This window comes from Buteo buteo, chromosome 13 (assembly GCF_964188355.1).
Source record: "Buteo buteo chromosome 13, bButBut1.hap1.1, whole genome shotgun sequence".
Classification (NCBI taxonomy): Eukaryota; Metazoa; Chordata; class Aves; order Accipitriformes; family Accipitridae; genus Buteo; species Buteo buteo.
In genome coordinates this window covers 16,584,036-16,596,126 of record NC_134183.1, presented here as the reverse complement: position 1 = coordinate 16,596,126, position 12,091 = coordinate 16,584,036, and the positions used below count along the sequence as shown (strand labels likewise).

Below are 12,091 nucleotides of genomic sequence, written 5' to 3'. Positions count from 1 at the left end.
TTTCTCTGGTTTTCATTCATGTAGTATTTTAAAAATTATTTGGTTGTAAAAACTTCTATAAAAGTTTTCATTTTCTTCCTGGGTACACATAGACCCATTTGTAAATACATATATTTATAGATATTTGTCTAAAAGATCAGCAAAGCTTTAGGTATTGGTGCAGTACCTCTAACACTAGTTCTTACAAGTATGGATCAGCAGCATCACTAGTATGTTTTATTGGGAGTGTCCAGCAGAAATCTTACCACAAAAAGAGCAATCAAGTGAGACAGTACAGGATTTCAAGTAGACTTATGAAACAGTGCTTGTAGCATATTTTTTAATTGCATAGCTGTGACTCAGCATTATCTTGTCAGATCACCCATTTCTCTCAGGAAACGTAATTAACACAATCTTCCACAAGTCTTTATTTGTAATTTACTCAGAATAGCTAGAACTTTAATACATTAACTAGCATGATTGTAAAACTAAGATCTAACCATTAAAATATCTAAGTGTTGGGTAAGATTTTCAGCCAATGGTAACAAGCATTTTTTCACTCATTTTAACTAAATGTGAACAAGTGATTACACTTAGATTATTAATTTGTTCCTTCACTCAATTAAGGAAAAGATGAAGAATATTTGGAATTATATGTTAAAATCTATTTTAATTGCAGAATACTGGAGCAGGGAAGCAAGATCATCTTGAAGAAATTTATCAGCTCTGTTTCCAGTTCTGCTTCTTACTATTTTTACTTTGACCAAGTCATTAAAGCTCTATATAGCTAAATGCGTATTTTATATATATCCCAATATATTTTTACAATAGACATAGATGGGATATTATTGGATGGTCTTCCTTCAAATTGTGATGGTGCTGTAGAAGAACTTGTCCATAAAACGCTAACCATTAAGGAAATAAAATTGGTTCAATAATAACAATTCTTGTTTAGGCCTGATTTATCCGCCATTTGACCAAATTTCCCTTATGCTATCGTGTATTATGTTAAAAGTAACGCTACCTACAAGAATTCACAAAGTTTCTTTAAAACTCAAGAAAATTCGTATTTGGATAATGTGACCAAATTACAGGGTGGTTACTCCAAAAAAATATGTTACCTGAAAGATGAAGAGAGATTTACAAAATATAGCTGTCTACTGAGTAAATTTTACATTAAGTTCCTGGACAAGTACATGGTGATCACAATAACTAAAACATCTGCTTTGATGAATAAGAAACTTACATGTCACAACAACACCTAAACAGATTATATATTTATACTAACAGCTAGCATTTTGGACTTTGACCTTACTAAAAACAAGACCTAAAATTTATGTTGTTAAAAATGCTGAAAGATTTTATTTAAATTATATTGTGTTTGTCTAGAGGCCCATGACCTTGTAATATTTTATGCAGCAGAATGATGAAACGATTTAAGATACTAGTGGTTTTAAGAAGGATTTTGTGATCATCATTTAATGCAATCAAAAAGGAAAAATAAATGGAAGGGATATTTTTATGCAGTTAAAATCTTTCCAAAATTATATACTGGGGGAAGAAGATAGTAAAATTATTTCCTCTCCACTCCATTTCCAATGGAGGAAACAGCGTTCTTCAAAACACATGACACCTGTGAGGTAATTTGCATTAGGTGTAAAGATACAAAACACACCCTAGGGTATTTAAAACATGTTTTAAAAATTATAAAGTGTGTTGATAGTGCTGGCTCCCCAAAGAATCCTTTAGGTCAAGTGAATATTCACTTCCACAGATGTTCTTATCTTGTAGCAATCCATTTTTAAGAACACCTGTTAAACATTCTACTTGGTGGCACTGGTTCAAGTCCAAAGTCACAGTAGGATGTTACATGTTTATTTTCAGCACATAAAAAAAAGAATTCTGAATTTTCTTTAGTGAATTTATATGAAAAACAGTAAGTCAAGGTGGTGTACTCAGAACAAGCACAGCTGAGCATCACACCACACATACATTTAAGAAGGATGTTGTCATGCATATGAAATCATGAAGTTCAAACATGACACTTTTTTAAAAACTTGAAGTAAATATCACTGAAGAGCTATTACAGCAAATATGTAGATATTGCAGCAAATTAAATAAGTTTCAGAAGTCCCTTCTGAATACAAATGAGTAAACTCCAGTATTTTGATAAGTAGCTTAAGTAGGAAAAAGCACCAGGCCTCAGAAGCCCTCATTCAAAATCTGCCATCCTGGGATAAACAAGATCTAAAGGCTCAACCTCTATATTAAGGCTAGTGCACATGCAATCTGAATTTAATTCAAATTAAGTAAACTCTTTGGACCCTGTCAAGATGCTTACACAACCAGTCCTTTACATACAGCTTAAGAACAGTCAAAAAGAGCAGTATGTTTGTACAGTTTCTATTTTAAAACCAATTTCTCTTGTGTCTGTAGCTCCACAAAGTATGATTGGATTAGTAATAGTTATCACCACAGCAAAATATCTAAACACAAGGAGGAGGGGATCTTGATTTTCAAACATTTTATGCTTCAGGCATCATTTTAAAAATGAAATGTGCTGGAAGTCTACATTACAATCAGACATTCATGAATATCAAACTCTAGTAATCACAATCATTTGATGGGGTTATTGGCATGTGGAGGCCATATTAAACACAAATTTAATTACAAAGTCATGTAAGTTGGGATGTTTCTAATTTGGGATATTTGATTAAATGTAGAACAGACTTAAACTGACATTGTGACTTTGAAAATGCACTGTGGTTTTTCAGAAATAGCAAATTAAAAAGAATCTTTAAGGAAGCTGCCTAATAAAAAGCAAAGACGCAGCTGAATTCCAGCAGATCTGGGTGATATATGTGGAAAGGCCCAATTAATGAAAACCACCATAAGAATAATACTCTCACATTGTCAAACAAAGAATTTTCATATTCTTCAGTGCAGAAGAAGAAAAGGAATCATATTTTCTCCTCTTAAACATACTCCACTGTCACCACTTCAGAACAAAACCTTCGCGTAATTGCTGCTCTAGTTTCAACCCTCCATAGCAAAAGAAGATTACTGAATTATAAATAACTTTCAAAAACCTCTAATGACAATTTCCCAAAGTCATAAATATATATATTTTTGTGTAAGTATCTATACTGAATAGCCTTAATTTATTTACATTTTCCATAGGCTGGAGAAAAATATTAGACTTGTAGTTTGTTTATGGTGTGCAGTATATGGGAACAGAATATAAAGTATTAAAATTCTGATGACCAGAATAGTTAGACTAGTTCATGAAAATATTTCTCTGGCCATTTTTTTCTCCTACATCAAAAATAAACTGATTTGGGATAATCGACAATTATAGGTAATCACCTGAGGAATATAATCTCATTTTCCCCTCTGCCCATACCAAAAATGTACAAGACCCTCCTCAGATCTACTTAGCCCATTTAGTGGAGCAAATTCCTACTAACAGGGTTAAGCAAACAAATTTGATCTATTCATCTATTCTTCAAGACATGCCAGTATCCAATTAATTTCTCTTTAATAGCTGTTATATGAATTAATACTTATATTACAGCTAAACTCTACAGGCACTGCTTGCTAGAACATGCCTGAGCAACACACACTGATCTGTCTGAAATGTGCTGAGTAAGGCAGACAGAAGGAGAGCTGATGCAAATTAACTAAGAAGAAACAAAGATTACTTAAGCTCTACCCGATGAAGATTTTAATCAACTTCATGTCCAAAATAAAAGCATTTATCAAAGAAAAATCTGCTAAGCTATGTGCAACAACTGGAAGACAAAACAATGAAACGCAGATTGGTAAAACCTGGACTTCAGTAGAAGACACAGAATGAGAGAAGAACACCAACAACCATTAATTTACTGCACACAGGAAGGATGGAATTTAAATGGAGGGACTTTTCTATCATACCAAACAGAGAGGTACTATTTCAACAGTATGTAGTTATAATTAACGACAGTTTAGTAAAGCTTCACATATGCTTATTATCTTTTCACACCTGCAAAATTACATACAAGAGACTACTTACCTATTTTTGCAGTCCACACTAAAACACTAATTTGAGAAAAGGTAATAAAATCCCTGAGGAATAAAGGCTCAGACTACAGAACAATGTTGTTGACCACTTCCTTAAACAGTAGATGAGGAATGGCAAAGCCACTCGAGGCAAATTTGCATCTTCTCACTCCTAAATGAAGTCCTTGTCCATTGCATCACACTACTTCAATTAAACAAGACCTGATCTAAAGCTCCTGAGAGTAAGTCTTTTACAGGCAGATATAACCTCAGTCTGCCCATGTTCCAGGCTGACCAGAAGCTGCAAAGCTGCTGTGTGAGCAGATACAAACCCTGCTAATACTGTTGTAAGGCAGGAAATACTAGCTAGGGTTCAGCACTGCTCTAATCACAGCTACAGAGTTTTCAGACAGAGCAAGCTTCTGCCTGCTAACCTCCCCCCCCCAAAGATATACTCCTAATATAGCACACATTTTTTTAACTGTGTAACATCATATTGTGATCCAAATATGCTGAATAGTTCATGAACGCATTTAGACTTCAGGTCACTTCTAATGAATTTACTAAAGACTTGTAACTCCACTAGAACAGCTAAACATCTAATATACTGTTCCTTTGCATCGTTTCTAGTTTAACAGAAAGAAAAAAAAAAAAGAGTACTAGTTGCAATTACATGAAAATCCATACAGGTTGTAGAGCTTCTGCATTCCAATTAGTACTGTGTAACAAAAGACTAATTTAGGAACAAGATATAGGTATAGGAGACATGCATTATCTCAATTTTGCCAGCTCTAGCCATACAAACAAGGCTACCTTGTTCATTAGACAGAATAAATCCATGTCTAAGTACAATGTAATTGCCCGACTGCCTAATAACAATTTTGACTCCCAAGAAAAAGCACAGCATGTAGTCTGAAAAGCAACGTTATATTCAGGACTACTCTAACATTAGACTAATAAGAAGACACAGCAAACAAAAGGCTTTAAGATCTTTCAGAGGTGACCAAACTCCATTGGTATGTGGAATGTAAAAATCACTACACACCGAGGACTGCCAATATTCCTGAACTGGTACTGTTGACTGTCAGTGTATAAGGTGACCTCCTCTATTTTTCTTCCCATTCTTATTTTTTATCCCATGCTCCCTTTCATCATGAAGCAGCCTGGCCTGGCACAAGACAGATAAAACAATCTTCTGCCTTTAATTCAGACTTGCGATAATAAGCAGGAACAAAAACTCCCCACATTAATGTGACATATTATGGCACAGCTGCTCAGTAAAAGGCTACACTGAAAAGTTTCTGTTGTACAAGCCAGTGTTCTAGTGAGTGATGCTGTGCTGGAATTCTATCACAAGAGTTTCTACACATGCAGTTGCACACCTGAGATGAGATGGAAACAGCTGTCTGGAGGTTTTTGCCACTAGTTGAGTACACATCTCAACTACTCAGCAAAACAAATCACTTAGAACACGCTATTTATATACAGTGCTCTTTGTATACAAAACAATCAGTACACACTCTGATTTAAAGAGCTGCTCTGATATGCAAGACAGTATATGGAAACTGGTCCAGTCTACCTAGAATTACGCCCCTCCCTCCAAGGACAAGAGCTAGATCTAAAACATGGAACTCACCGACAGATGATGTAAGAATGTCTATTAATCTTTTTGCACTCAGAACAAAACAAAGCTCAGTATTTGTTAAGCCATTCCCACAGAACTGCTCTCATGGATTAACCCATAAAAACCCTATCTCCTGCCAATGTAAAAATAGTTGAAACATTGTCAATCTTCAGGTATTTTGAAAAAGAATCAGATCTCATTATCATGACAGCCATGTAAACACTCAGAATGCTGATCTTAAAAGTTCTGTTCCACATGAATGTACCACTAAAACTTCACTTTAATTATACCTGTAAGAGAGGATCTACTCATTTTATTGTATACTCTTTCTATTGCTACTAAGAAAATCTTTACTTGCAATTTCAGGTATTGATTTAAATGAATAAGGTGGAAGCTAAAAGGACTGACAGAATCAAGAATCAATGGAATCTGATCACTTTAGTCACAAAAAAGAGAAAGTGAAATGATTCAAACTAGTGCTCAATAAGCAACAGGTAAGGCAAATGGGGGAGGAACAGTCTTTCTAACACATAATAGAAATGTGTAACAGGTCTAGGCAAGTAGAATGGTACAGGGTACAGTGACAATGCAAAAATCTTATCTGTTAGACTAAAACTTTCAAAATCAAGAAATGTATGTGTCCAGACCAAAAGAAAAAAAAAAAAAAAAAAACACCACAAAAAACTTCAAAGACTTCATTTCTAAGTTTAGTAAATCTGTGAGCTTCAGTGGGGGTGGACAAGAGACATACAATGCCTTTGCCCTAGAGTTGTGCCTTAAAGAAAGGATCAAGCTCAGCTATCTCATTCATTTGTTCATTTCTCCAATTCATTTGCTGATTGTGCAATATTTGTTTACAGCTCTCCCAGAGGCAGATGAACAGGTCTCTGAACTAGTAGTGCCATGCATTGTTCAAGTTTACTCAATCCAATCAACTAACTTAGAGTCACATCAACCATCAAAGATACACAGAATTTAGTCAATTGGTTAACACATTCAGATAATGCAATAGGTTAAAATGGCCTTAGGCATCGCAGCTCTTGATCTAAATCCAAGCTACAGAATATGCCACAAATTTGCTTTAGAGATGCAAAACAGTGAGAATTTCTCATTGAAGAAATGCAAATGGTTATAGTCAATGTTCTCTCACATGCCTAAGTATCCTACATGTTTGAGAAAGAGGCTAGTAATTTTACAACAAAAAGAAAGGTGTTCATTCTGACACTGGTACAGATTCATCTCTTATTCAGCCAGTGAAAACAAAGGAAATAGTGTTCTTTATCTCCATTGCCCACATTTTGATTCCAGCTGTTGGGAATATGTCAGAGACAGTGAGGAAGAACTTAGCTATTTTATAAGCAATTCTGCAGAAAGAAAGATACAAAAATTTGAAGCCACATGCTGTTCACGTGCACAGTCATATTGTGGGGGCCATATACTCCAATTAAACAATGGTGGGAGGAAAAATAAAGTAACACCACACCCAGCAGACGATATGACGTCCAAAAATATTCAGTATGGCTCTAAGACAGATGAGAAGGTCACTGGGTTTTGACTGTGAATAGTACATCTCATTTTAGCACCCTTCTTTTCTCCTTCCAGTATCTAGAATTCCTAGGAAAAAGAAAAACTGGAAGAGTATTCCAAGTGCTGCACTATTCTTGAAAGCCTCCATAATGGCACAGTGGCTGGCAATGTGTGGCCAAGTACCTAAGCATCTCAGGAATGAAGCACATTCCAGAGAAGCTCTTTAATGCTACACAAGCTCTCCAAGAGCATACTCAGACCATACCCGGCAATTTCACCTCTGCATGCCCATAGTGGGTCCTGATGCAAGCACATGGCAACAAGACAACCTGGGAGCAGATACTGCTAACTATCTCCTCTCTCCTTGAAAAGCTCTGGGAGTTCTTAAAGGGTACTACTCTGCTCAAATAATATAACAGAATAAATGTGGGACATAGGCGTGAAAGACTGCATTGTGTGTGTGTGGTTTGGGAAGTAATTTCCTGAGCTACTCCAAACTCAGAAGGCTTGTTCAATAGAACACTAGTATGTACATGAAGTTGGATCTCCTCCAGAAGAACACAAGTATAAGTAAAATAAGATATGAAGGCCTGATTTTTTTCAGAATTAAGGGAAACGTGACCTTGAATCTTCCCACTCATTAGCTGCCAACAAAGCATACATGATTTGTGGTTGGTAAATAAGCAACACCTGGCTTACCCTGGATAAATGGGACAGATGCTGCTTTTAGGGATAAACAAAAACTTGAGCGAGAAATTTTAGTAACGGTTGATCATTCTCTAGTAACAAAGTCATTCCTTATCTGATTAGAGCATAAGCAATTTGAAGCATGGTTGTATGCAGCATAAGTGCATATGTGCACTGGACAATCAATGCCAAAGTGTTGGTAGCTGTTATATTATCAATAGATAGTACAATGTCCCTAAGCTTTCAAACTGCTAAAAGTAGGTATTCATATTGAGCTAGCAGAGCTTAAGAATTTGTAGTACAAATACACGAAGTCTTAAAAACTTGTGTCTTCTGAGAGTGTTCTATTTATAGAATCCTTGTCAACAGGACTTAGAGATAATATAAAATATTCACCAGAGGACAAGATGACAGCAATCCTAGAGAGCTGCATTTAATAAAATCATAATTTATTAGTAATTTGTCTTTTGAGATCCAAAATCCTCCACTCTAAATGTTAACGATGACAGAACAATTCTATCCTACAAGATTTTTTTTTTAAAAAAGTCTTCCAGGCAAGAACAGCTTAAGAGAGTAGAAATTAATTTGCTCTTGCTCTTTAAAGCATGATTAAGTAGTCTACAATACAGGAAATTAGACTGATAAAGCTACGGACTGCTGCAGTGTCACCCTGGTCATATTCCAGTACCTGAACCTGGGGGCAAGTCTCTTTCTTTTTCAGAGATAGAGACACCAGTTTCTTTGAAGAACAACTGGTTGGGGAATCATTCCAAAGGCATCTGATATCTTTGGTTCCGCTGTTTAGTAACCAGGCTTCAAGTCAGGGTAAGGCAATCTGCATTTAAGAATAACATGAAAGAGGAAGAACCTCACAGATTAGTTAGGATCTGGGAGAAGATTTCTCTTGGTGGAGAAAGTTGGAGACTTTTCTCATCTGTAAATCTAAAGTAGTAACAACAGTAGACTGAAGCTTCCAGTATTAGAGCCCACTGGGAATACTAGACTTCCAATCTGGCTCTCAGTAACAACCAGCAAGGCTAGGATTAGGAACAAAATTTCTGAAAGTACACTGAGACTACATAAAGTCAGAAATCCAGGTCAGAAGAAGTTGCAAAACAGTGGATAGTCCAAGTCTGCAAATTAGAATTTCAGGAACAAACCAAAAAAGCTCACTGCTTCACAGGCATGTCTCAAGCTTCTGCTTTCCCCGCCACCACCGCCTCTGCCTACTCTGGTTTATCATACTGACTGAAGCTAGGGTCAGAACTTCAAATACAGAACAGAACTTTATTCAAACATCCCCAACCATCTTCCAAGGCCAGAAAATTCAACGGCACAATTATTCTGAGGACAGTAGAGAGATCACTCTTTTAAGATCAGCAGTCCCCCCTGACACCGCTCAGTAGACTTGTGGCCAGAAGGTCAACCTTTCTTTTCTCAATGTAACTCAGGTTGTGTCAGAACTATTGGGGGGCTCTAGACCAAACTGATCTATTTGCTCATCAGGAACAGCTGGATATGTTCCCATTTCTCCTTTCAGGCCTTTGAATTAGAGTTCTGTAAAATACAACATGAACCCAGAGAGTATACTTCACATAAGTGTTACAAACATTTTCTGTACCTGTAAAATGGAAAAACACATTCTATTCAATTCAAACATAGATTCATTTTTGCCTTTGTAGGGTTCAAGAACAAAGAAGAAAAATCCTTACACCTAAAAGGCAACAACACAAGGCAAGAAGTAATAGAAAATAAAACCCAGCAGAAGTTTAAAGAAAAGAAAAAAAGAAAACCAAGGCCATTGCCCAAAAAGCTGCGAGGACATCCCCCAATTCAGTAGAAAGTTCAGAGAAAGTGATGGCATGAGACAGGCTCTAGCCAGATATACTATCTCTATGCCATATGTGGAACACAGAAACATCTACCATTTTTCTTAAGGTTTAAAATCTCAGGCCTTTCTTTCCATCCATTTCTGAGAATTTTTACACTTCCTAAATTGAAGATTTTAGGTACTAATATGTCAGATAACAGAAGAGTGGAAACCTTTATTTCCCATGCTAAATCAGACTGACTTTGGCTAGTTTTGTTTAGTAAAGCACAAAGCTCAAGTTAAGCTTTGCAAATAGGCCAGTAGTACTATATTGGGTCTGGCTGAGGTGGAGTTAATTTTCCCCATAGCAGCCCTCATAGTGCTGTGCTTCATATTGGTAGCTAGAAAGGTGCTGATAACACACCAGTGCTTCAGCTACTGCCAAGTAGTGCTCGCACTCCATCAATGCTGTCGCTGCAACATTCTCCCCTCACCCAGTAGGCCGGGTATGGGCAAGATCCTGGAAAGGGACACAGCCGGGACAGCTTACCCAAACTGACTAAAGGGATATTCCATACCATATGAATTCTGCTCAGCAATAAAAGCTAAGAGAAAGTGGGATGGGGCATTTGTTATTACAATGTTTGTCTTCCGGAGCAACCTCTACATGTACTAAAGCCCTACTTCCTGGGAAGTGGCTGGACATCGCCTGCTGATGGGAAGTAGAGAATAAATCTTTTGATGACCTTTGCTTCTGTGCGCAGCCTTTGCTTTTGCTTTTGTCAAACTGCCTTTACCTTGACCCATGAGTTTCTTCCATCTTATTTTCTCCTGTCCCTCCCCACCCACCTCCCCCACCCCACTGAGCAGGGGAGTAATAGAGTGGCTTGGTGGGCACCTGGCATCCAGCCAGGGTCAACCCACCACAAGTACCACACTAAAACAGGACCACAAGTTTAGATTAGTCTAGAGCACGGGAAGAACAAGTTTGTGTTGCTTAGAATATATCATGAAGACATACTCTTCAGTCTACTCAGGCACTCGTTACTTGCTTGCTGATTTATAGTTCATACTGAATGTTGTTAGGCACTAAAGTGTAACAGAATATAAACAAAACAGTTGAAGTGTTTTCTAAACAGACTACAAACTGTTTAGTTGAAATTAGTCTAATTAAAAAGTAGTTTTAATATATAGGTATAGAACTCATATAAGCAAGAAACAGGATAGCTCTTAACAGTGGTTTCCATGAGACAAGCTTACCTGACTAACTTGCCTCTCCGGTTTTTTGGCATTTTACTACAGAATTACATTAACCGATTGATATCAGAACAAGAACAACTTTGGATGTATCATTTTATTATGTTCATAATGTGAATTAGGTTAACTGCTACTCAGGTGTTACTAAAACTGTAATTTGATAAATTACATTGTAAGGATTATCAGATTTCATAAGAGATCTAATACAGGTGGTGTGATGAGCAGGTACACATCCCACCACTAAGCAGCAGGTTGTGTTTAGCAGACACCACTCAGCTGAAACAACCGCAATTATCTCTACTTTGAAGCAAGTGTGTTTCGGAGGAAAAGTTTAAAAGGTGTTTAATTCCCAAGGAGTGATAATCCTAAAACTGTCTATTTTGTTCTGAGACCTGCAGGAAATACCTTCTTGACAGATCAAGTCAATTGACCTTTCCTTTCCAGAAACCTCTTGAACGTTGAAATAAATCTCACAAGAGAAAATGTCAAAGATGTGAAAATAATAAGCCTATTTTTGCTGAACATTGCTGACAGGAATACAAACTCAGTTTTCAAGTTTATAAAGGAGTATCTATGTCAATAACATTGACTAATAAAGTAATTGCCATAACAAATTATTTATATTTATTATCTTCAGGTAAATAGAACATATACACAAACTATCTCTAAAGGATACTGGCCCTAATCACAGAAATTTATTTAAAATCAATATTACATTGATCATAAAAACACCATCTCACAGAATATTTTTGAGAGTATATTTCACAAGAATAAAGAATGGCATTTTAATGTTTTCTTTTCCAGGCAGACACAGGGAGAAACATCAATTTAAATGTAGGCAAATTTATTAATGATAACAACCCATACATTCCTTACAGTTTACAGTTTCTTAAATATTAAAAACTGATAAACCATAGCTGTAGCCAATCCTTTGCAGCTTTTCACATTACTTAGTAAGGCTACATAAAAAAGGCATTCTCCTTTAGATTACATGAACAAAACCTGTATAGTTATTTGAAAAAGAGTATCACTGTCATAATGAGATTTGGTTTACTGAACAGAGAAAATAAATGGAGAAAAAGAAGTTCAATCAAAGCTACTATTCAGTGCAAGGATTAAAAATAAAGGAAAAGAATACACTGGGTATTGCTTTGCCTCCATCAGTCCTA

General features: G+C 36.3%; 1 protein-coding gene across 8 annotated transcripts in view; it reads right to left on the bottom strand.

The window, feature by feature from the left end:
• QTGAL (queuosine-tRNA galactosyltransferase) overlaps positions 1-12,091 on the bottom strand; it is a 152,882-nt gene that overhangs the window by 107,235 nt on the left and 33,556 nt on the right. The window lies entirely within an intron of this gene.